The 27225-nt window shown below is 28.0% G+C and overlaps 1 protein-coding gene across 2 annotated transcripts in view; it reads right to left on the bottom strand.

Annotated features, from left to right (window-relative positions):
* Positions 1-27225, bottom strand: part of LOC123305552 (neural-cadherin) — a 569174-nt gene that overhangs the window by 91306 nt on the left and 450643 nt on the right. The window lies entirely within an intron of this gene.

The raw sequence follows: 27225 nt of genomic DNA, 5'->3' as shown, positions 1-27225 counted from the left end.
TAAAAATATAATTAAATATTCTGATTTCGAGTCATAAAAGCACATTTTTCTTTTATAATATTAAAATGAAAATAGTAATTTTTAAACTGTATATGTCTCATGACCTAAAACGCTGGCAAGCCCTGATGTGATGTCATAGCGGTATGAACTATAGACCATCAGTTAGTTCAGTGTAGACAGCTGGGTATAATATATCCATAGATAATAAATATTTATATTTATTATAATTAGTTGTCTATGAATATATCTGTCAAACTTATCTGTGTTATTTCGTGTAATGATACCGGTATTACGTCATCAAATTGGATGCCCGCGTTTTTGATAGTTTAAAAAAGGTTTAAAATTTAATTTAAGTTTTTGGCAAGAAAGCGTGTGTATTTTTCCGAAATAAATTTTTGGTGGCTTTTTATTAGCAAAATCAAGATTTTGAAGTACTTTTTCAAAAATAGTGGATAGGGTATTCCACTATTAATAAGTGTGAATTTGAATCTTTTAATTTACGCTGATTTGAACAAAAATATTGATTCAATTCAAATTGTTGTCAAAGCAATTGAGAGAGTAAAAGTTTGAATTTCTAAATTTTATAGGGTGTTTTTTAACTGGCTTTGTGAGAATAGATCATATGGAAATATGTTCGCAATCGCATTCGTTCCAAGATACACGATGGAAATATGATCGCTGAGGCTTATAGTAAAAAAACAATTTGAGATCAAAATATGCCTTCAGATGTGTAAAACGTGGATGCTAAATTTTATAATAATATCTTGAATTATATCACAGAAATTATTTAACGTAGTTCCAGCATGGTATTTGCAGTTTCTATGTTAAAGCAATGGTACAATTTTTTTTTCGACAGATTTTAACGAAAAATTAAATTTAAGAATTTAATAATGCTTACTATTAATTCCCAAAGTTTCAGAAATTTTGACCGTTTAAAATGGGAAATAATTATGCCAACGTCCCAATTTCGATCAATTTACGTCAAAATTAATATCTCGAAAGTGAAAATTAATTTCTAAATTTTTTTTTTAGAATTTTATTGTATAAACATTTTTTTCTACTTTTTCTTCAATATATAATAATATCATAAAAAATAGTTGGAGAGACCGGACATTTTACATGCTTTAAATGGGACATGACCCTCAAAATCGCGAACTTTGTCTTTAAATATCTCGCGATCTAAACGGTCAAAAATTATGAAATTTTAGGAATTCATAAATAAAGCTATTATAAACCCGAGAAAAAAAATTCGGCCAAATCTGTCGAAAAGTGATTTCATGCTGGTACTACCTTAAATAAAAAAAATTTTTTTTTCAGAAAACTCTATTACTGCGTTTGCAAACGAATATATGATAACATTAACTTTTCTTCATAAGATTGGCTCAAGAATATGCCTTTAAATTTTGGTTCTTTCGAAACATTCCGTACATAATTAATATCAAATTGTTACAAGTTTGAACTTTGAATTTGCCTCGTATAAAATAAAATCTTTGAGGTAAAACAATCCTTATTTAATTATATAGATTACAACAGTTTGAGAGATTAAGTTCAACTTGATAAAATATTAATAATTTATAAATTTCAAAACAAAACTACAGTTAGATAAATAATCTTGTGTTTATTTCCTTAAGACTTATGTAATCTGCTTTTATTCGATGTTCTAGTTCAAGTATTCAAAATATAATATTCTAAATTTGAACATTGATATTAGAATTTCTGATTGAAGTTTATTAAATATTATAAAACTTTTCATAACATTGAGGGTATGTTTACTTTAAGGATAAATATATATACACTTTTTATTGGATTTAAATTATGAATAATTAAGCTTATATTTTCGATCATATTTATAAAATTAGAAACAAAATAAATCCTTTAAAAATTCAAAAACTCGACTGTGTTAAATAAAATCTGAAAAGAAAGAAATAAGTTCAGTAGTTTCCATAGCGACTTTATTAGACGGAGCCCGTTAATATCTAGACCGGCAAAATTTTCACAATATTGAGCCCCGAATGTTAAAGTCGCTATGTAAACTACTGGACCTGTTTCTTTCTTTTCAGATTTGATTTAAGACTGTTGGAATTTTTAATTTTTGAATGATTTCTTTTAGACTTTTTAGTGTCCTGGCACCTAAAAAAACCCTCTTATACTATATTAATTATATTTATTATACATTAAAATGTTATATTAAAACTTTTTAAACCAATTTATTATTTTAATCCGCTTTTAATTTTCTTTATTTTGTAACCCTATTATTACAATTTCGTGATTTATTATTATTTCTATAACTAAGAACCTATGGGTTTTTAAGATGAATATAAAAGGCGAAAAACATAACTCCTTGGCAGTCGGTTAGAAAAAATGTTTTTTGGTCAAATCAAATCTGCAGCCACTGAAAGAACTAGGACTTGCATTATATACAAAATTGTTTGATTTATATGGTTTACCAAAGAATGAACCACAACCTGTTTTCCATTAAACGGCAATCTAACTTCCTCGAGGTTCATAAAATATGTGATTTAAAAATTTTAAATGTTTTAATTGATTGTTTTTCTCAGCAACACCACCACATGAAAATAAATGGGTATTATATTTTGGCTAGTTTAAAAAAAATTAAGATGATTTATTTAAGGCCAAACTTGCAATTTTGTTATTTAAAGCAACAGAAGTTTTGGTTTTATACTAAAGATCAAAAAATGAAATTGCATTACATATTACAGTTTTCCAATTGATAAAATTCTGTATTTCTGTATACACGTTTATATATTATGTAAATAAGTACCCTATATATTTAAATTCAATGGAAATAAAATATAACTCACAAAAAAAATGAAAATATGCTTTTTTCTCGTTTTATTTAAGTGTGAATAAACAAATTAATCATATGAATTCAATATTTAAAAAATCATATTCTAAGACAAAATTTTCACTAAATTAATTTCGTTATAAATCACTGTTGTTGGTATATTATACACACATTTTTATGGCGACAATGATCTTGTACGAATACGAAAAAGTTTTACTCACACTAAATTTAACAGATTCTACGAATATTTCATTATCAACATTCTTAAACCAAGCGATAACCAGAATGAGAAATGCCTTTCTTGATCATAAATATAAAATTATAATATATATAAGAGTTTTATTATAAACACAAAACCAATTTCTGATAAAATGTTAAAAAATTTATAGAAAACAATTTTTTTTCAACAGTGTACATACAGGAAATTACCAAAAATCACTGCGAGGAAAATTTTAGCTGTATTCTTACTAACTTATTGTTTAGAAACAGGTTTGTTTCTAATGCATCGTAGTTTCCAAACAAGAAGATCAATGTTAATTCTTCAATTCCAATTAATTTATTATTAGTAGCCATGAAGTATGCCTTAACATTTTTAATATGCCTTAACATTTTTGGCATTAATTCCACATAAAAGAAAAGTTTACCATCGAACCAATTTATTTCGAATCGAGAATTTTACCAATTGAGCTATCCAGGTGTACGATTTCAAGAAATATGTATGTAATTAAATGTAATTAAGTCAAGGCGAATTTGGTACATACTATATAATAGCCTACTATAAAAGCTAACATCACGATTATCTCATGAGAAAACGCTGCCATTCCACCGATTATTCAGGAAACGTTATTAAAGTTCTTGCACATATTTGAGTGCATGATATTATTACTTCATTCTCTTCTTTAAATTGCTCCATTGAGATAGTAATAATGAACTTATGTATCTAATAAAAAAAAACTTTTAACAAAAAGAAAACCGGCTTCAAGAGAAAAACTTTTCCAAAACAAATTAATATGCACGAAAAAGTAAAAAATAACGATAATATAATGAAGTTAAAATTGTTGTTATTTTTCGGTGTCGGCCAAGTTTTTTTATTTTGTGATTTTTAATGAGTCTGAAGTACAGTAACTAATTTGTCACTAAAAAAAGAATCATCGAAATCGGGTGGCGTGATATTGAGTTATTCGTCCTCTTGTCGTGCATACTTAATGCAAAAAGACTTTTATGATTTTCTCATGGATGTCGTTGTCAGAACTAGAAGTGAAATGGGACCACAAGGAAAAAGTTCGCTTTCAAATAGATAAAAAAATTATCAAACTCGGTTCACCCAGTCGAAAGTTCTTAGGTAAAAAAAAAGTCGAATTGATAACCTCCTCCTTTTTTGTTTGAAGTCGGTTAAAAATATGTCAAAATGAAACAAAATAGTGAAAATGGCCCCATTTTGGTTTTTGGCTCTTTCTACTTAAGTATAATCGCATAAAAAAATATTTTTCCCCGGAATGGAATGCATAAAAAACTATACGTCAGGTAGTAATATTTAAAAGATAATGTTTGTTAGAGGTATTACTTAAATAGTCATAGTGGCGTAGAATATTATACTAATAATACCAATCTTTGGGCAATCAGCCAATGACTATAAGTTTTTGGAAATGACTTCATAATAAATGATAAGTTAGTAAACTATTATGTTCGTAACGGAATGTGGTTATAATATAATCTAAGCAACCATTTGATCTTCGCTTATATACACATAAAACATCTTTGTTTATTGCCAAAATTTACAACGTTCATAAAGTATGAAAATGTTTGCCATTTTGACCGCATAAATTATATTTTAAATATCTGGTATCAAGTCTGTACTCTGAAGTCTGATATCAACTACACAGACCTCCATACACAAACACTACTCCTTACTTCATTAGGATATTGGCACTCGAAAAATTTAATTAATAAATTTTGGATTCATATTTTTAAAAGTAAAAATCAAAACGGGGAAAGTAAATTCATCAGGTGGGTATTATTTGTATGAACGTGCCACGAGTAATAATACTACCACGGTCTTTTACGTTATAAATTCAGTATTTTATATAAACTTACGGTGGTGTAAAGAAAAATAAAGTGCATTGTTCTCCTACGTTGAGACATTGAATATTAAAAACCGTGACTCGATAGTCATAGCTTAAGACTAAAGGTCAGCTCATTATAGTGGAGCCACGAATAAGGAAATTTATAATGAAGCACGTATTTAAATAAATAATTAAAATTATTACATCATGAAAGTAAGACATATTTCAAAATCGGCCCCATTACATTAACTTCCTCTGGGAAGTTAACTAGTTCATTGAAAAATTACTGCAAATGGCTATTTAAGACAATATAAAATCATCTATTTGATATTTCTGAAGTTCCAAACAGTACCTCTATAAAAAAATTTGATGCCGTTTGTTAAAATTCTTAATTCTAGTCTGATGGTAAATTACAGTAAATTGCATTTTCTACAACTTCGCTAATGCTAGTTGAAAATTTTTAAAATTAAAAACAATAACAAACGATGCTTTATTCGTTAACGGTTGAATCTAAAAAAGGACTTCCCGTCTAAGAATTACATAAGAAATTCATAGTTTCTGATTCAGTCTTTTAGGGACTCCCTGTATAAATATACCTTTAGTATGCGTGTTCATGAATGTCAGAATAAAGAAAAATTTACAAATCATTTTCGACAATAAATTTTCTGTAGGTACTTTTAAAGTAAATATTGAATAAAAAAAAGAGAAATAAGAAAAAGTATAGTCAATTCAAGAACATGACATATCGTTGCACATTCGTTAAATCTGAAGACATCATGTAGTCTTGTCGACTCAACATCATTCTAGGATAAAAGATAAAGTATCTAAAGATATGCATGATTTTACCTCACAATACGGATAGTAGAAACGTATTTAAGAATATAGGAGATAAGGATAGATATAATATTTGATACTTGAATTTCTTCGTTTATTACTTTCTAGTGCATGTACAATCAAATATGTCACTTTTCATGTATGTTGAGAATAGTTTGACTATATGGAATATATTTCAAATAGTGCAATCCGATTTGTTCACTTAAAAGACAAGTAATAATAAAACACTATTTCACATAGGTTCAAGACTATTCAATTGTTTTATGTAGACAATCAACCTGTCCATCAAACAGAAAAATTTAATCCTGAAACATTTCTAAATGATTTTTAATTTTAAACATTAAATTATTTATAAAATAATTAAAAAATATATAATGTATGTATGGTCTTTATCTTCAACATTTCATGAATTGAATTAACTTTTATAGGTAGTAGATTTGTAAAAATATAATACAGTTTGACTCGCTATGCTATATTTGGTAAAAAAAATACCTACGACAAATTATTGTTGAATATTTGTAATCGATGTTCATCCGTACCCCCAACCTCTTGTTTATCTGTCAATTTTCTCATTAACGAACTTGATCTTTCAAATTCCAAAAGCATTCTTGATACCAAATTTGATTCAAATTGGATTTGCAACCGCTAGAGAGTTTGCAGACAATAATATAATAAAAATATAAAAAGTGGGTTAACTTGACCAAATCCAATTAAATTTTATACTTTTTTAAAATCCCTTCCACTATTAAGTGAAATTTATTAATCTTCTAATTATCATTGGCTACTGGTTATCGAATGATAGTCAGTGAATGAACAAATTTATCAATTTTTGCCATACCCGTATCTCTAAAATTTGGATCTGAGGCTCTTGATGAGCTTATTTTGGTAAGCTGGTTTTCTGTTACTGTTATTGACTGCAGAATGTATACATGTATGTATATACAAATTTTAACGATGGCCATTTTTAGCATCTATTAGGTAAAATCGATTTGAAGAAATTTTTTCAAAAATCCATCAAGAGTACAGAAGCAATAGCTCCATTTCCTTTGGTAATTTGCTAAAGGAAAACAAGCAAGGATTTTTTTTTATGGGTATAAGTCACATTTATATTATATAAAGTAATATTTCAAAAAATATTAAACGACGCTTAGAAAGGCACCATCTCTCGTGTGCATTAAATAATTAAAGTATTAATAAATTACTTTCAAAGTGAAATTAATATTTGTTTTAATTCAAATTTTCCACACCATTTTCAACAATTATACGGGGAAATATTAAATATTATTTTAAAGGAAGTATGGAATATTTTAATAAAAACGATGTATTTAACTTCATAGAGCTCCCTATTGCAAAGAGCCAAAGTACATTTTTTTTTACCCATAGGGAGTTTTTGTAAAGTAACTGTTACTACCTTATCCATAATTTAGTTCAATAATTATCACAACTGAAGTTAAACCAAAAATTAAAAATAAATTTTTAAAAAATTTGCAAATTGCAATAATTATTATTGAGCTAAATCATGTATAAGGTATAAATAGAAAAGTTGGCTTAGTAAAAAAAAAAACTTTTAACAAAAAGAAAACCGACTTCAAAAGAAAAACTTTTCCAAAACAAATTAATATGCACTAAAAAGTAAAAATATCGATTATGTAATGCAGTTAAAATTATTGTTACTTTTTGAGCCGGTGTCAGCCAAGGAAACAACTGTGACAGAACAGTTTGCTACATTAGCTTGGCTGACACCGGCTCTGAAAATAGCAATAATTTTAAATACATTACATTATCGTTATCTTTTACTTTTTAGTGAATATAAATTTGTTTTGGAAAAGTTTTTCTTTTGAAGTCGGTTTTCTTTTTGTTAAAAGTTTTGTTTTTATTTTGTGATTTTTGGTGAATATGAAGTACAATAACTAATTTGTCACTAAAAAAAATGAATAATCAAAATCGATTGGCGTGATATTGAGTTATTCGTCCTCTTGTCGTGCATACTTAATGCATATTAAGACTTTTATTGTTTTTCTCATGGATGCCATTGTCAGAACTGAACCAAAATAAAATGGGACCATCACGGGAAGCTCCAGCTTTCAAAAAGATAAAGAATGATCAAAATCGATTCACTCAGTCGAAAGTTCTGAGGTAACAAACATAAAAAAATACAGTCGAATTGAGAACCTCCTTTTTTGTTTGTTTGAAGTCGATTAAAAAGAAGTTTCGCAAAAGAAATAGGTATTTAAATATTGTTTGATAAAGAACGTTTGCATTTTTCGTCTTTTATTCATTTCAATAATACAACAAAATATTAATTTTATACATAATATTTAAACAAAAACAGTGGTTGTGTGAACTTGGAAACCAAAATAAAAACTGACTCATAATGCGCATATGACTGCCACCTTTCATAAGTTAATTTTTCCAATAGAACGGAATAATATTATAGTATCTAGTAATATTCAAATAAATTCAAATTGATGGCATCTATTCTAACATACATACATACCTATATTAATATCATTACTATTATTATTATTATTATTATCGCTGCAGATAGAGGATTTACTTGAGAATATTGGTATTTATAATAAATAGGTCAGTAATTTTGAATACAGGCAGCAAATGTTTCTGTTGTAATTTACATAATATTATATTATTATTATGAAAAGGATGAACTAGAAAGTTTATTAACTTTATTGTTTTAATTGTTTCCTTTTAATATAGTTTAACTACAATTGAACTAAGTAGCTTAAAATCAATCTTGTTGAAATATTATTCTTGGTAAGAAGATTGATTGCATATTGGAGACGGACAAAGACTACTGCTGTTTACACGATACCAACTTCACACAGACTTCTATAGAATTTTATCTGTCATACTAATGATAAGTCTGCACATACATTTCGTCATCATATTTACATGAACATTTTTACCCAGACTTTCAGTCTGTACAAACAATAGTCTGTATCGTGTGGACTCACCATTTTAGAGCCAATACTTGGCAAATATATGATATTTTAACAATTTTTAAAGTCAAATGATTAACCGCAAGTTTGTAGTATTCCATTATCGTCATTGTGTACTAAAAATAGTATTTGATTATTTTTAATACTCAAAGAATTCTTTTGACTATTCTTTCTCATGTCATAAGAGTATAAGAAACCGATATAAATTATCACCGAACTTCGTTAGCTAGATGTGTTGCATTTTGAAAAAGGACTAAAAAATTGAGTCTGAAAAAACTAGAGTCGTCCAGATTTAGGCCATTGTCAAAATCCATTGCTCAATTGTTGGATCAACGCTGTACCAACCTCGATAAACGAGAAAATGGCGAAAATATAGAGTGTACCAAGTTCGGTGTTATTTTATATAGGTTTATTATGCTTTTATGATATGAGAAAGAATATCCAAGAGAATAAAGTTTTTGAGTATTAAAAATAAATAATTAAAATTGTTGGTACCCCATGAAGATAATGGAACACTACAATCTTGAGGTGGGTCATATATGTGTAAGTAATGCCGTAAGACTGTCTCTCAGACTAAGATACTATCATTATTACCTACAAGCATATATGAACTATTTGCCACTGAAATAATTAAAAAATGATTATAATATTAAATAATCGTTCGTTATTTTATAAATATACGAAGTGTACAATAAGTATTTGAAGCACATAATGTGTCGCAGGTAACATCATCACTTTGCTCTCTTTGCTCAACAGAACAAAAAAAAAATTCGCAAAAATATTTACTACGCAAAAATACGAAATTTAAATTTCAACAATTAACTCCGGCAATTTTCTTGTAAATAGATAGTTTCTGTTATTGGCGTCTTAAGAAGCCTTATCCATTATGATACAATATTTACCTTCATATAAAATTTCAATTTTCTATCTTTTTTTAGATATATTTGCCCAGAGGATATCGTATATTATCCAAATGATATACGATCACAATAAATAAAATATCATATTGAAAATGAAACAAAGTTACATGTATATTATAAATAAATCTGTGTGATATCAGCTCGATGCTGATAGATAACAATAAAATGTATTGTAACAAAAATATTAATAAAACCCCGTTAGTAACAAAAAAAAAAGTTCGTTCGATGAAAAGTATTTAATTTATATATAAAAATCAATCAATTGATTCTATCCTTAAGCATTCAATATTCAATATATTAAAATAAAATATACATCAGATATGGATAATTTGCATAATCAAGATTATTTTTTATTAGATTTGAGTTCAAGTAAAAATTAATAAAACTATTCAACTAATTCAATAATATTAAATCAATTAATTTGCATAGACAAAAAGTACTATAAATTCATGTACGCTTCATTTTATGTGTTGATAAAAAAAGTTTTTAGAAAAAATTGAATCTTTAATTGGCGTTGATTTGAAAAGTTCTGTTTGAGAATTATAATGCTAGTCTGGTAAGGTAAGATTTAAAAGTTCGGTATAGTAAAAAGCTCAATTATTCACTGGGAAAGCTTTTTTTGATCCTCTTTATTGAAGTGTTTTAAGCTCTTGTATCTTTTTGACATTTATTTCCTTTCTTCTGTTTCCTCCAGATATCATAAAACTGACAATGCTCCCATAGTATCTCTTCGTTTCCCTCTCTTCAGCAATCATTGTTTTGTGGATGTTCATGCACTCTATATAAAATTTCTTGTTATTTATCCGGTGGTATCGAATCAAGAATCTTTTTTTTGGTTTAAATAGATGCATAGTTATAACTGTATTTACTACGGGCCAGTGTCGTGGCTATGCGGCAACCTTCGTGGTTCTATCATTTTTGCTTGTGTTTAACGAGCTCATTTCGTCTATGGTTTTCTTCAATGGTGGAATTGAATTAGGAGTGTTGTTAATTTGTCTTTTTGATTTCGGTGTTTTATATATACTTCCAAAATTAAATATGCAAGAATTTATTAATGTAATTTAATTCAAATTCATCGTAAACAAGGTATCGGAGCAAGGTAGTAAAAAAGTAAACAAGCAAACCGGATTGGAAAATGGAATAAAGTCAGATTGTTTTGAGATTTTTTTTCAAGGCATGCCAAAGAATCATTTATCTAAGCTTTAACTAAGTTTTACTTAATGTATCTACACTTACAATAACAGTAGTTGTTTGAACTATAGTTATTTCTAATTTTGTTTACTTTTTCGTTTCGCCTACATATGCGTTTTTTCAACAATATGTTCCAACCTTAACTACTGTTCATGATTCTATATTAAAATAATTAACCGCCTACAATATGAGGCGATGATGACAAAGTTTTGTCTTATGTAAGTTAGATTCGGTTATATTGGTTGTCCCCTGTTATATTGGCTGTTCACGAAGGATATTGTTAGACTTTATGTCATTTTAATATCACCTTCCCGCTAATAATTTCAACCTTAATTATTTGAGAAGCTAACCATCCCACTTTCATTCATGTACTATGTACACACGAAACCAGCCAATCACAACTATTTATATTATTTCCAAGTATTGACTTTGTTATGTTTTTAGCGACTAAGTCACTAGGGTTGGTATTTTTAATGTATAAATTGTATAAATTTTATTTTTTACAAATTTTAATAGAAACAACAAATACTTACGTTTACGAACTCAATTTATCGTATAATAATTGGTGTAGACTTTATATGGAATATATCAAGGTATGAGTTTAGCCTCAAGTTAGTAGCCCTTAAAAATATTGGTGCTAAGAAAAAAATATTGGTAAACAGAGGTTCATAAAAACCATTTCCGGTTTCCCGTCTGAATATCTGCCTGTCTGCTGTCTGTCTGTGATCACGAGCACTTAAAAATGAAAAGATAAATAAAGCTGAAACTTTTTTTGGTATGCCCAGGACGTAAAAGTAGGGTTGAGTTCGTAAAAGAGCAAAATAAGTCAACTGGATCTTGAATCCGAAGGATCCATCTTGTAAACCGTTAGACATAGATCAAACAAGGACGCAAATTAGATTAAAAAATTATATAGTTTGTATTATATCCACTTTGTGTGTGTGACACCACAGACCTGTTATATGTATATAGACGACTGTGGCTATTTAAGAGTGACTATATCTCTGTACTTGCATGACGAAAAGAATAAACGATTGCCTAATCAACACTGTCTATACATTCTTTTTAGTTAATCTCAGTTAATCGTTTGTTAAATATAAAATTAAACGAAATTAATTCGATAACAGTATAGATAACAGTAGACTTTTCTTAAATCGTTCAAAATCAATTAAACTTTTATATTATCATAATGTTTTTTATCTGTCTATAACCATGTCTCATGAACGTACGTCCTTAAACTAAACTAAATATTCATATTACTTACAGGATATAAAAATAAAATAACCAATAAAATATGCCAATACCAATTTTATAAAAACAAGAAAATATCAATTTTAATAAATAAATATTGCGATTGGCATCATACTATTCAAAATTTTTTGGAATAAAAATCGAAATATAAAGCTATAAATGGAAAATAAGTGTACTTTGTAACATTCTGTATGTATTACTTACATAAATAATGTAACGAAGTGAACAGAGAGCATTTAAGATCTCTTTACTGAAATTTTTCGTCTTAAGTATATGACGAAAGAATATAAGCATGGAAATATAATATGTTATATTAAATATGATATTTTGCAAAAGTTAATTCCATTTCGTCTGGCAAAAGAAGAAACAGAATAATAGTAGTTGCTTGTAAAGATTTAATATTATGTAGTATATATTATACGATTTTCTAGAAAACCGGATTTTTTGTATACATTATGTTTTATTAAAGTTGGTCTTAAAATATGTGGAGCTAGGTTAGATTAGATTGTGTTTAAATTTTAGAATCGATCTCTTTACTGCAGTATTTTAACTTGATGACTCTTTCGTTCGAAAAGAAAATATAATGTTAAAATAGAAAATAATAGATTCAGGCTTTAGTATTGTCAGAAGTATTATGGTGAATGTTGCTAGAGATTTGAAACTTAAATAAAGCTAAGGCTTTGAATGTGGTTTTTATGAAACCTGAAACGAAATGTGGTTTATATAAAACCTGACAAAAAAGAATCAAACTTTTAGAGATTATCTAGTTGTGAAGTAATATTTCTTTCCAGCACTTTTATAATAATTAATTAAAGTTTATTGTTTTTTAATCGTACATTGATTTTAACAATTTATCTTAAAAACAAATATATAAACAATTACCTATAAATTAAATAGAGCGCTTGTAGACTCATCAGATTCAGTATTAACAATTATAAACTAAATAAAAAAATCATTAAAAATAACAGTTCAAGCAAAACAAAAACGAAAACCTAAAATGTACCCATATAACGCACATATTCAAGACAACAATAATCTCAAAAATAATAACAATAATAATAACAACACTAATAATAATAACAATAATAATAATAATAATAATAATAATAATAATAATAATAATAATAATAATAATAATAATAACAATAATAATAACAATAATAATAATAATAATAATAATAACAATATATAGGCAGGTTTAAACTTAACAATACAAACTTAACAATGTAGGTATTCGTTTCTCTTTAGCGTGTAGGCTTTGATAAACCTCGCTACACTTCTTAAGGTCCCTATTTTGATCTGATTCATTATCATGGAGACTTCTAGGTTCTGCATTCCTATATTCTGACCTAATATTTTCCTTTCTTCTTCCATCGCCTTACAATATATTAATACGTGTCCTACGTTTTCTCCTTCGTTGCAAAGCGGACAAATCTTATTGCCATCTTTATCTTTGTTGCTGTTCCAGTTCCAATGTCCCATGCGAAATCTAGCGAGTTCCCTACGATCTTCTCTTGGAAGCAAATTCACATATTTCGCACCATCTATATAATGGTTTAATGTTCCATACAACTTTAGCGAAGATTTACTACCAATCTCTTGTAAAATGCACTTTATTCCATCTTCTTCTAGCTTTGCCTTGACCTGGTTGATTACTTCAATGCAGTTTACTTCCCCTTCCATTACACTGTTCTTCATTTCCAATTTATCCAGTTCTCTTTCTAACAAGCCCCTCCAATAACCAATATTGTTTGATGTATTACTCTTCACTATACATGCTTGTTGCAGTTCTTTGAGCTGACAATCTTTTATTTTTAAATAAAATTTAGTAGCATTTTTTATAACTGTAAATTTAACAGGAAGTAGGCCCATTTCCAGTAAAACTGCACAGCTAGCGACAGATTTGCCTATTCCCAATATACTTTTCAGAAAACTATTTCTGAAAGATTCTACTTTTGCAAGTATTTTGTCTTCCAGGCCCCATATTTGGCTTCCATACATAATGATAGGCATTATAGTAATTTCAAAAATTTTTCTCACTAATAATGCTGGTATCCATTCATTCATATACATAAATCTTCGGATTAAATATAGCCCTCTTTCAGCTTTGCTAATAACTTTCTTGACATGTATGTTCCATTTTCCATCCCAATTGAAGTGTAGACCCAAATAATTAAAACTGTCTACAACTTGTATTTGTGTTCCATTATACTCCCATTTTTCACTCTTTTTCAGTTTATACCCGTTTCTAAACACTACTATTTTAGTTTTTTCCTCATTTACCTTAATTTTGTTATTTTTACAATATTCACTTAGGCAGCTTAGTGATCTGGCTAAACCCAGCGGTGTTTGTGAAGTTAGTACCATATCATCTGCGTACAATAGTATTTTAATTTCGTGATTTTGTATTGATGGTGAATAGGTTTCTATTTTCTCGAGAATTTCTGGTAAATCGTTGAGATACAAAAGAAAAAGAATAGCTGAGATTTGGCACCCTTGTCTCAAACCACGTTCTGTGTTACATGTACTTGATCGCTTACCCCCACTTATTTTTACACAGAATCTGTAGTTTTCATAAATAGATTTCAATAGTGTGATTGTGTTATTGTCCATGTTTAGTTTTTCTAGCTTTTCCCACAAAATTTCCCTGTCTACCGAATCGAAGGCTTTTTCCACGTCTATAAAGCATGCATACAACTTCTTATGTTTTTCTAATCTCTCTTTTATTATATCTTGTAATATTAAGATGTTGTCCAGAGTTCCAAATTGTCTTCTAAAACCAGCTTGAAATTTTGTGATAATGTTGTTATTTATTGCCCATTCTTGAATTCTATTTGCTACTGCTTTTAAAAAAACTTTACTAATGGTGGGCAGTAATGTAACAGGTCGGTAATTTCTCGGATCCGTTTTTTCCCCCTTGTTCTTAAATATATTACATATTATTCCAATCTTCCATTCGTCTGGTATAATCTTTGTCTTCACTATCTCATTAAAGAAATTTGCAAGAATCACTATCACTTCTGGGTTTTCGCTCGCATGCTTTAAGAATTCTATCGGTATTCCATCTATACCTGGTGACTTGTCTTTTTTGAATTCATTAATTATTATCATTATCTCATCTTCTGTTATGATTTGCCCCAGTATACCTTCTTCATTTTTTACCCCAGTATTGGTTAGTATCCCTGTTGTGTTCTTTGTAATTTTTTCCTTAATAACCATTTGTGAATTCTTCCTGTAAAGCTCTGTGTAAAATTTCATCCAACTTTCAGCGTTTATCACTTCTTCCCCATTATATTCATTGCTTTTCCATGTTCTAAACAACTTCCAAATTTCTACTACGTTATTCTCTTCTATGTCTTTATTTAACTTCTTTAAAAATTCTTCCCTTCCTTGCTTTTTTTTTTGTCTAATCGTTTTTATATATAGTTTTCTTTTGGAATGATATTTTAATAGATTTTCTTCAGTTTCATTTTTCCTAAACTTTCTAAGCTCTGCAGCAGCTTCTTTTTTAACTCTTCGACACTCCTCATCAAACCATGTACTTTCATTCTTCGCAAAATTTTTATTTGGTTTACTTTTCATAATTTTGCCTGCCCACAGAAACGACATCTTAAATATATTATACGCATCATTGATTCTGTTTTGCCTTATCATCTCTTTTACCCCGTACATAAAAATTTGAAAATCGTTACTCATAACGTTTTCTGTAAATTCTTCTGATTTTTCATTTTTCCACCTATATATTTCTAAATCGTCCCCAATTATCTCTTTATTGCTCTTAATTACAGTCTTTTTATTATACACAGATATTTCAATTGGTAGATGTTTTGATTCGCTTATTTTTACGCCTACTGAAATGTCTATTTTATTAGTAAACTGCATTGTTTTCATAAGTACAAGGTCTATAACACTCTGCCCGTTGTCTGATATGAAAGTGTACTCTCCCTCCGGGTCGCCTTTGCATCTTCCATTAAGTATTATTAGGTCCATATTTTGGCACATTTGAATTAATTTATGTCCGTAGTCGTTGGTTTCCTTATCTTTGCTCTTTCTGCTGGGGACATATACCTCTAAGTTCCGTAAATGTTCATTATGAGCCTTTTCAGATTCCGCATTCGCATCTATATCGTTTTTAATTCCGACCCTCGCGTTAAAATCCCCAACAATTACCCATTCTGCATTAGCATATTTCTCTTGATGTTTCTTAAATTCATTCTCAAGTTCTCCAAAACATTGTCTATTTTCGTACTCCGAATATTTAGGAGGATTATACACCACTGCGAATATATATGTTTTTTCTCCCGAGTCATACTTGATCCATAATGCCTGATCCTTCTCATCATCAATTCTACTAATTGCATTGACCAAATGTGATTTATAGTACACTGCTATTCCACCTGACTTTCTTCCTTTTTTTTTCCATTTTTTTGCATCCTTCTGTTTACATTCATATCCATTTAATGTTATATTTATGTTTGAATCTGTCCACGTTTCGACCAAAAAGACAATATCATATTCACTTAAATATTTCACAATATCAATATTTCTAATTTTATAGATTCCCTCAATATTCCAAAACACTATTTTATCTCTTCAGCACTTTTATAATGTTTTGATCCTTGAAAATTCTTTTATTTTGCAAATTTAGAAGTTCCATATACTTCTGCGGGTATTATTAGAAATACTTATAACAATTTGATTTGGAATAAATTAACTTATTGATAATATTGAGGGTTAAACCACATTTTTTTTAATAATAAATTTCTTTTGACAGATATCTTTTTATAAATTCTGTTGAGTTAAATAAAACACCCGTTATATATTCATACAATACAACAATATGCCGCTTGTGTTCTGTTCTTCGCTTTTTTTCTTGTACCTAGTCAATTGCCAAGAAAATCTGTTCGTTTTTAATATCAAAACCGTTCAACCAGATATTTTAGTATTTATTCGTACATCTAACTCTTCTTCTTAATAAACCATGATCATAAAGTCTGATCTACCTATTTTATTTTATTAAAATATTAATCAATAAATCTAATAGCTTCACGTTTGGTTACTTTTTTTTTTCAAAATACAAATATAGAAAGTTACTAATACAGTCATATTCATAAAATTTGAAGTTCCACAAATCTGTCTATTTTCATATTTCATAAAATTTGAAGTGTATTTTGAAAGCACAAATAAATTTAAAAAAAAATATAGCTCTGCTTTTCTAAAAACTGTACCTTTATTTATTTTGGAACAATTATTTTTCAATTAATTACTCTCATGAATGTATACTCAGTGTCACAAAAATGCACAAATTTATGACACTGAGTAAACATTGACACTGAGTATAGAGTATTACTCTCAAACGTTGCTAATTTATTTCGTAGTGTTATTAAATGCATAATATATATATCGAAATTCGTTCCTACCGGGCGTCTACAATATATCATGTCCTTTTTGACAAAGCAGGTAGATCTGTGCAGGTTCAGACCTGTTTATGTCAACAGGTTATACGATTGTGTAATTTGTTAGCGGCATAGTAAGTCTATTTTCCTAAGTTTCTACCTCAAGTTTCTTTGAAAATCCTCTTCTTTTCTCACGATATTGTATGCGTTCAGGACAAAATTAATAAGCTGAAAGGCACTATACTCCACTTTGGCTCACCAGAGTCTACTTTTGCAAACGTCAATATTTTGCGGTATACAGTATGCGGGCTTTCAAAGCATAATAAATATTTCAGTATTTTATCTTAAAATTAAAATCCAACAACAATTCCTTAAGGGTAGCTCAAATAGAAAAAAAAATCCTTTTTAATAAATAAACAGCATAGACAGCAACATTTATACGTCGAATCAGGTGCTCAAACACTATTATATTTTTATTAGAGATTACTCACGGATAGAATTATTATACTGTTCAAGCCACATTAATTGATTTATGTTCATAATATACGATTGTTTGTTTTTTCTACGGTGTAGTACACTCAATGTTTATACATGATTAGTCCGTTCAAAGAACAAAGTATTGAACGTACCCTAAATACCTGTCTTTTCAAAGATCAACTATTGAGGTTAGTAATACGTCCAATTCGAAACATGCCATAAACTTTATAACGATAAAGGAGTGTACCGGCTTTGACACAGTTTCTGTTCCTTCTTTGTAGTGGGTTGAGACACATCGTTCTCAACGCCATTTTCTCAAATTAATTTCAAAGTTAATTAAATACATTCTGTTTAATGTTTGTGTCTGAAACATTTCGCTCCTCAACATATTAATGGTACTTTTCAATACAGTAATACTCAAGTTTACATATTGGGCAAATAATTATTCTTCAATGATACTATCTATTTTATCTACACTGAGTATAGTGCACCATGACAAAAAGAACATACTTAAGCCTAATAAACTATTAAAATTGGTATTGACGTAGGTGTGTGTACATTGTACAAATGAGTATTAGCATAAATGAATATGTGTGTAAGGTAAGCTGTAGTATCCCAGATACATTTTACCATCAATCAGTCTATAGTTTCTCGATCAACTACATAAAGACAAATTTTATTAAAAAAAATTAAGGGAGCTATCTACAAACTAGTAATGCTTCATCGGAAGAAGTTAGGGGTTATGAATTTGTTTCAAGTAAAATGGAAATAATATTTTTTAGTTAAAAAAGAATTGTGTTCGTTTATTTGGAAGATGGCTATTGTATTTTATGTTTTAAATCAAATTCTATGTAAATTTTATCGGTGAAGATTTTACTTACCATATTTAAATAAACATAATATAAATTGGGTTACTAATTATCGGTAAACGTAGTATGCAAGTAAAAAAAGAAGCGTCTCACCCCTCCGAGTCATTAAAAATACCAGTTGGTGCTGTTGGAAGATGTAGACTATGTTTTATGGTTCTATCCTCTAGAGTGACTGTCGAGTTTGAAAAGAGATCTTTCAGGTACAATCGGTAGAAGAGTGGTGGTCCTGGTTACATTAAGATTAGAAAGAATTAAATTATCTAAAAGTGTGTAGGATTATTAGTGCTTCAAACGAACTAACATTAATTTGATTTTATATATAAAAATACTTGAAGATATATTATAAATTTTAATTCCAGGTGTAACACCCTACCCTTTGTAATAAAACTAATTAGTATACAATTATTAACATTTATTTAGTTTATTTCAAAAGAATTAAACTAAAATTAATTAGTTTGAAAATTAAATATTTGCTTCAAATCAAATAATGTTGAATTTTCTACTAGGTTCTAATTTTATCTTGTTACTGGAGTTAATATTAATAAAATAAAATATACAAAATTTATTGCAAAAAAGAATATTTACTGAATGTTATTTAGTTAATTTTTCTATTTTAATAACTATACGACACTGCCCACGGCCAAACAAACTTTTAAAAAATTACAATATAAAATGGATTTTTTTTTGGAATATTGAAGAAGAATTAATAACGATAATTACAAAAAACTGGAAAAAATAAAAATTATTGAATGTTTTTTTAGTTGTGCTAGTAAAATATAAATATTTATTATGTGTGAGTTAGACCACTATTTTAAAAAGAATTCCAAGAGTCATTATATATGTCTACTACAAGTAATATGTACGTCTAAGTATATGTATAAGATCGATGTGACAATGTACGCAATATTTATAGATCGGGCATAGTAACCGGATTTGTATAGGAAACAATACACCTATACTTACTTTGTATGAATATTGGCCGTGGTTGGAAAATCAACAGCTTGTCACAACTTAGTATATTTTTATTATTCGAAATTTCCTGTGCTAATTTTTATTTTCAGCATGTTTGAAGATTCACGTAATTACAGAATTAATAGCATCGAGTTCTTTCGATAATATGTTTGAAAACGAATGATTTTCACTAATGGAGAATTTGACTTTACTTTGACATGATATTTCGAAACATTTTCAAAACCCTTAACACGTAAAAGAATATGTAAAACTTCAAGAGTTATTACAAGAGTATAAAAAAAATTAATTTTTAACAAATCAGACCGAAAAAAAATATATATAAATAATTTTGCTCACTCTGTAGATAGGAAACTCGAACGAATGTACATTAATTTAGCCTGTCTATTTATCAGACCGCTGGCGACATCTACAACAGCAGCGACGAGTTTAGTTGTGATGTTTAATTGCTCGGAAATAATAATGAATGGAATAATATTACTTCTAATATAGCGTTGTATATGTATGGTATGTACAGGAGATATGCCTGTTTGCTTGCGACCATAGCCAGTCACCAAGCTTTCATAAGTATAATATATAAACATACATATTTCTATATTTTATAGGATTTCATATTGTTTATCTGTTCTGTACCACCAGGAACGAACAGGAACGAACCATCGAATGAACAAGACCGTACTACAGTAAAATACATTATCTTTTATTTCATTCTCCTCATTCGTTTATTCTGCTTGTGTATTTTTTAATTGCTTCTTTTTTAATGTTTTAATCTTTCAATAATAATTGAAAATTATTTGAAGTTAAATACGACTATTTTTTATACTGTTAATTTTCTGATAGAAATTTAGTATATTTTTCCAGAAAATCTAAATTAAATATTTAGAAGTAGCTACAATGTTTTAACATAGCTCAAGGCAGTATTCTGGTTTAGAAATTTAAAGAAACGTGTTTATTTCATTAAAACGACATTTTAAAATAAGAATTATTTTTGGGAGATACAGCGTTACCAGATTTTCTGGTAACGAAGTTCAAATTGGTCGCTCTTTACTGCGAGCTTCTTCTGCTTCAAAAGAAGGCAAAACAGCTCGACTATCAGAAATAACACTTTGCAAGACATTGCGTATGAAGTAGACGAAGGCCCGATGTATGGATTTGGGATTGTCGATTAATCCAAAGTGAGTAATATTATTATACGAGTTACTCTGCTGAAATTGTCTCTCAAATTTAAAACGCGTTTTTCTTGAAACTGATTGGAGGTAGTTGACATGATCGAACTTCGAAAAAAAAGTCAATTTTGAATATTTTTAAGAGATTCGAAAAGGTAAAAAGTTTTCTCTTTTCGCTTCGAAGCCATTTTGAGATTTTTCCAACTTTTTCAGATCACTACAAGAGCTGGAATCGTGTTAACCAGGGTGCCGTGTTTTTTTGTAGCCCCCGTTTTTCCGGCCTGTAATTCGAAGAATTTTTCATATTTTTCAATGTTTTAGTTTGAAAAAATGCTTGCAGGTTTCTTGACCAGAATATTCCCTTAAAAAATTTGACTTAAAAAATACTTTATAAAGTACATGTAATTACTCAAGTAAAAGTAAGCTGTTCAACTGATTCAATATTTTATTTACTGTAATTCCAAATATTCGTTGTCTATTATATTTCATATCGATTACGAAATGGAAATACAGGGACGATAAGTTCCTTATAATCTGGGATGTCTTTTAGTCACAGAAGTCACAGATGAGCGACTCAGGAGAAAAATTATTACTTTTTCAAGAAATATTAATGCATAAAAGCCATTAGATTTAAAAGTATTTTAAATTTTTATTTAAATCTAAAAACAAGGTTTATAACGGCTTCATTCAAATTTACACTCTAATACTTTTTGTCTCATAAAATATCTTGTTTAGTAAAATTGAAATATTAGTAAAAGAAATTTTTCTAAAATTTATCAGAGAATACATTCATTTACATAATCAAAAGATATTGGTCTGAAATCTACAGCTTGTTTCTGTTATGTATCTTCAGAGATTTTCATAGAAAATTAAAAATAAATTCATTTTCAAATGCATGCATACGATTTTCAGCCCAATAAAATGGAAAATTGAAGAAAGAAATAAATGTAACAAAGCTTATTTGCTTTCAATTATCAAAAAAAAAAAAAAAAAAAAAAAAAAATTGTTTTTTATGCTTCAATTGTTAAATTGAATTATTGTGATTGAAATCGAAATATATTCAAAATATAAATGCTTGAATGGAAATTCGATTTGCAACTTTTATGTGTGTTTGAAAAATATTTATTGTGAATAGTGTATTATTCAAATTTTTGTATTTATTTTTCTAAAAAAAATTCTGTCATGTATAACTGCAAACAAAGTTTCCCTTTTTAACTTTCACACAATATTTTTGTAACAAATTTTGACGCTCTGAATTTTCGATCCAAAATTAATTTCCTCCTTTCCATTTGTTAATTCGAGTACGAAATTACGATGAAATTTAAAAAATCTAAGTGTACAAGTTTACCAATCGCACGTATTAATATTTTCCATTAACATTTAACCAAAGTTAATAGACGAACGAAAGGTAAGTAAGATGTCCAATGATTATTAATTTTCATATTTTATTGTCGGGGCTTATAGAGTACCTACTGATTAAATTTTGTTTTAAAGGTTTTTTGGTTTGGGTGGTTAACTAAAGTTTTGATATGTTCTCTTAGGTATTTAATACCGCGCAACTCGATACAATCATAAAAAAATAACCTTCGTTTAAATAAAAGCAAATTTATAATCGATTTCTATGTAAATAATTATCCCCTTTCTATAACACTCGAAATAATAGTAAAGATTGTTTTACACAGGTAAAATATATGTATGGTTTTCATTTTTTTTGAATGTATAATAGTCGTAATTATTCATTGAGTATATCAAAAAAGACGGCCGTAAAATATTTTATATTGACTATTTTTACAAATATCTGTAATTTATGGTTATGTCAAATGACTAATTTTACAGAAATGACATTATCATGTAATTTATGGTAATGTCAAATTGAATTAAATTAAATTTTTTTTTATTAATATATCTTTATAAATTATATCTCATGTGTTATTCTGATATATCAGCTATATTGCTGTACAGTTTCATCAAAAAACATTCGCTAGTTTTAGCGTGAAAGTATAACAAACAAACAAACATGCTTACTTTCGCATTTATAATATATAGATATAGAGATTTATTAGGCTTATGATTAAACGACCAAGCAACAAAGATGCTTGCATATAATTTAGTTTTTTAAGTGTGTGGTACAATGAATCTTCAATGAACTTTATGACATTTTGAGCAAACAACAAGTTCTACATGAATAACGAAAATTTATTCCAGCATCTATGCATCTATGCTTGGTCGCTTATATTTAAGCCTCATCCGAAGAGTCGAAAGACACTGAAATAGTTTAGCAGTTTTGAGAAAAATTGACATATTTTTATTTTATTTATAGAAAATAAGGTTCATTCTTTTTAAATGCAAATGAATTGTTTTGTTAGACATTTTAATATACGTTTTTATAAAAAGATATAAAAAATATAGTTAATACCAAATACCAAATTACAAGACTCATTGTTATTCTATATATATATTTTAAATTTTCTTTGATATAAATATTCTGTTTCATAAAGAAACCGTACAGTTTTCTATGGCATACCTACTTTATTGTTGACATGATAATTGTCGAAGAAAAGAGAACTTCAACAGGAACATATAACTATGATAAATTATTTTTGAAGAACGTAAGAAATAGTAAACAAAAACTATTGTAATAAAAATATTGCCATTGTCATACTAATTAATGATGATATTTTTATTAGAATATCAAAGCAGTTAGTTAAAAACTATTTTCAAAGACATATTATGAAACTCCTATAAATATAATAAAGATAAATTATTTTCTACGTATAGGAAGTTCGTTTAACTTGAAACTGGCATTTACTCAAAAAAGAAATTTTTACCGAAAAAAAATTTTCAATCAAAATTTGTAGATTTAAAAAGGTGTACTAATTCACCACTATGAGACTGATCTAGTCTTACGATTAAACCCTTGCTAATTTCTGATTAGAGATAGAGACAAACTTTAAATTAGAAATTCTTCATAACAAAGCCAATATTGTTTCGAAAAACGGTTACATTCAGCAGAAATTTCTACGGAGCGTAGATATTCACAAATTGCTTGTTTTCAGTAATATTTTTTTGTTAAAAAATTATTTACAAAATTCGAGTTATATCTCGAACAAAAGTATCCAGTTAAATGGACATCCTGTATATGAAGATATAAGAACAATACTATTTTGTAGCACAGCAAAATTAAATAAAAAATCATGGTAATATAGAAAAAATGTGTTTCATCTTTGAAATTAAAAAAAAAAAACAACTATGCATCAAATAAAAAATATTCAAATAAAAATTATAGCTGATTCAATTGTGCTCGCTTTTTTTTCGACTTTCATACAAATTTTCAACTCCCTATTTTTTATAGTTTTAGAGAAAATAGCACCAAAGTTTTGTCTTAATTTGCGCGCTTACTCTGTAAACTTTGATGTTTATGAAAAATATTTTAAAGAAAAGTTGAAATTTTTTTTATAAGGAATAACTTTTACACTTAAACTTTTGTTCTATCTTTAATGGTTAACAAGATGAATACTTTTTCATTTGATTAAATGAGCAAAAAATACACATTTAAAATTGGTATATCTCGGCCAATTTTGAAGCTAAGCCGAAAAAAAAAATGTGCACAACTTTGTTTTTTTATTTGATACATTTGATTTTTATTTTCGTAATTTGTAAAAAATTGTTTAAAAACCGCAAAAAAGGGATTGAAGCACCCCCTGAGTAGCTGAATTTTTGGTACGAAGTTTTTACAACCTAATTAACAACTGTGGAAAATTTTAAAGATGCAACACTTTTTCCCTTTTAGATATTTAGTTTTCATTGTACTATTGTTTAAATATCAAATATCAGAGTATGACGTCATACCATTTATACTAAAAATATTTTGTTACTCGATACAACTTGAGAGATTGTTTTGCCAAAAGTATATTTGGAATTGTATTATTATCATGTTTTATCGTAAGTATCGTAAGAGTGGGTTCAAATGAATGTCACAATTATATATCCCGGGAATAGTCCCGGAAAAATATATTCCATATCAAAATTTCTTCAACAAATATCGTTTAAAAAAAACTATATCAAATGTTTCTAAATCAAAAACAAAAAATAATAAGGACTTAAGGATTAATTAAATGAAATTATATTGATATAATGACAAATAATGTTTACTATAAAATACCTAAAAATTAAGTATTTTTATTGGAAAAAAGTTTTCGAACACATTTTGCGGACAGACAAAATTGCATGAGAGTAAGTTTTCATTTTGATTATTAATTTGTTTTCTGAAAATAATATTTATTACAATAGTTTTTAGTTGTTTTATAAGGTACAGCTCGCGATTTCAAAGTTCTCCTCCAATCTCTTACTAGTTATGAGAAGGAGTTGGAACAAGATAAAATATTAATTGTAGGCTTCTGATCTTTTCATTTAATAGACATAAATAGTCTCAAATTGACGTAATCAAAATATTTTTCTCAATTAACTCTGTTAATAACATCCTGATTTAGCTTCAAAAACTGTAATTAAATCTGTTTAGCTCCTTGAGAGCTGTGATGCCTCTCGCAACTACCTTAAATGAAATCAATTTGATCAAATAATAGTAAAAGTGTCACTATTCGCTTTTCCATAAATATGATTATTCTTTCACACAGCTAAAAAGTTCATTCAAACAATAAATCTAAGAACTATCCAGATTAAAGTTGCTTTTAAGTTAAGGAAATAATCATTTTGAAATCTGAAATGCCAATAATAATAATTACCAGAGACTAAAACACGGAAATGGTAAGAAATTGTAATGTGAACGCTTTTTGTTCTTTTGTCATCAAAGTTGCAAATATTGACTTTTCCAATTGGTAACTTATATAAAATCTATAAAAATTCTTAAAATATATGCACGCAAAAAATCAATAATTTCAGTTTTAAAACTGTTCTGCAGTTTAACATCTAATATGTAATTTTTTAGAAAAACGGTTTTCATAGTAGGTGATTGGTATTTTTGTAAAATTTTGTAATGTTTTTTGGTGGGAAAAGAAAAGAAAATGCAAAAAAAAAAAAAACAAAATTTTAATTCATGATGATTTAAAGCTATTTTTTCTAACTCCATTATAAAAATATTTAACCATAAGGGATCGAAAATTCAAAAGCAATAACTTCAAATTCCAAGTAATATATTTTTGATTTGACTATCATTATTACATTATTATTATATATATGGTGTGATCATAAAAAAATTATTAAACAAACATGACGGAAGTTTAATAAAAACGAAAATTTTATGAGCAATAAACAACAAAGCAAGGAGGCTCAAAACAAAACGAATACGTTGGGGAGTTAAAAGCAATAATATACATTGCGAAAATAACACATTTATACAATGGTAATACAATAAAATTTTCAAAATATAAAGTATGTCAATTACAAAAAGTACCATTCAGACGACAAACTTAATAAAAATTTTCAAAACAAAATACTGGTGGTTAATGTTACTAATTTTATTATGTTTATCAAGCTCTATAAATTGATTCACTGTATACTAAAACAAAGCTGTAGGCATAGTTTTCGTATATGTCCATAATAAATTAATTCTTTATTACCTACCATGAACCATTTATAGATAAGCATTCAGTTATCATAGACAATGTTTTTATATAATAAAATAGATATCTTATATCATTTTAAGCTAGAAACTGAGAGGGGTATTTGAAATTTCTAATAAAAATTTGTATAAACAAATAAATTTATGATTAAATTCTATATAGTTATTTAGAATACATAAAGTTCAATCATTGAAAAAAATTATAGAAATTATAAAGAAAAAATAAATTTTAGAAAAAATTTCTGTTAACATTAAATTGATACGCTATCTGGTCTCGCAATCGACTGAGATACATTACGGTCATGCACATATCTTACGAAGATCAATCTCTCGGTAAAGATACTCACCAGACATTAACGCGATGCGAACTTGGTTAAGCCAAAGGGCGTAGTCTTTTAGTCTCTTCCTTTAAGAGAGGAAAGTAGGTTGAGGGTTTCCTCAGAAAATTCAGATTTACGGCTGCCATTCCTCATATATGGTTCTGCCGGATCACGGTAGTGTAATCAAGCGGAAAGAATAACTGGCTTTTAACGAGGTATGCGAATGGAAAAGACTAAATAATGTGCAGCAACATCTCATGTGCAGAAACATCTTTGTCCTCACCACCAGCCAAGAAACCGTCAAATCCTTAAGCTCGGCCTACCTTATCACACAGAACTGCCGAACGTCTTTGATTGAGCTGGTGGAACAAATGAATGTTAATCTGACACGGGTACCGGGACACAGCAGCATTCAAAGGAATTGCTAA

Source organism: Chrysoperla carnea, chromosome 1 (genome assembly GCF_905475395.1).
Source record: "Chrysoperla carnea chromosome 1, inChrCarn1.1, whole genome shotgun sequence".
In the NCBI taxonomy this organism is placed as follows: domain Eukaryota; kingdom Metazoa; phylum Arthropoda; class Insecta; order Neuroptera; family Chrysopidae; genus Chrysoperla; species Chrysoperla carnea.
This window is presented reverse-complemented; position numbering and strand designations above follow the sequence as displayed.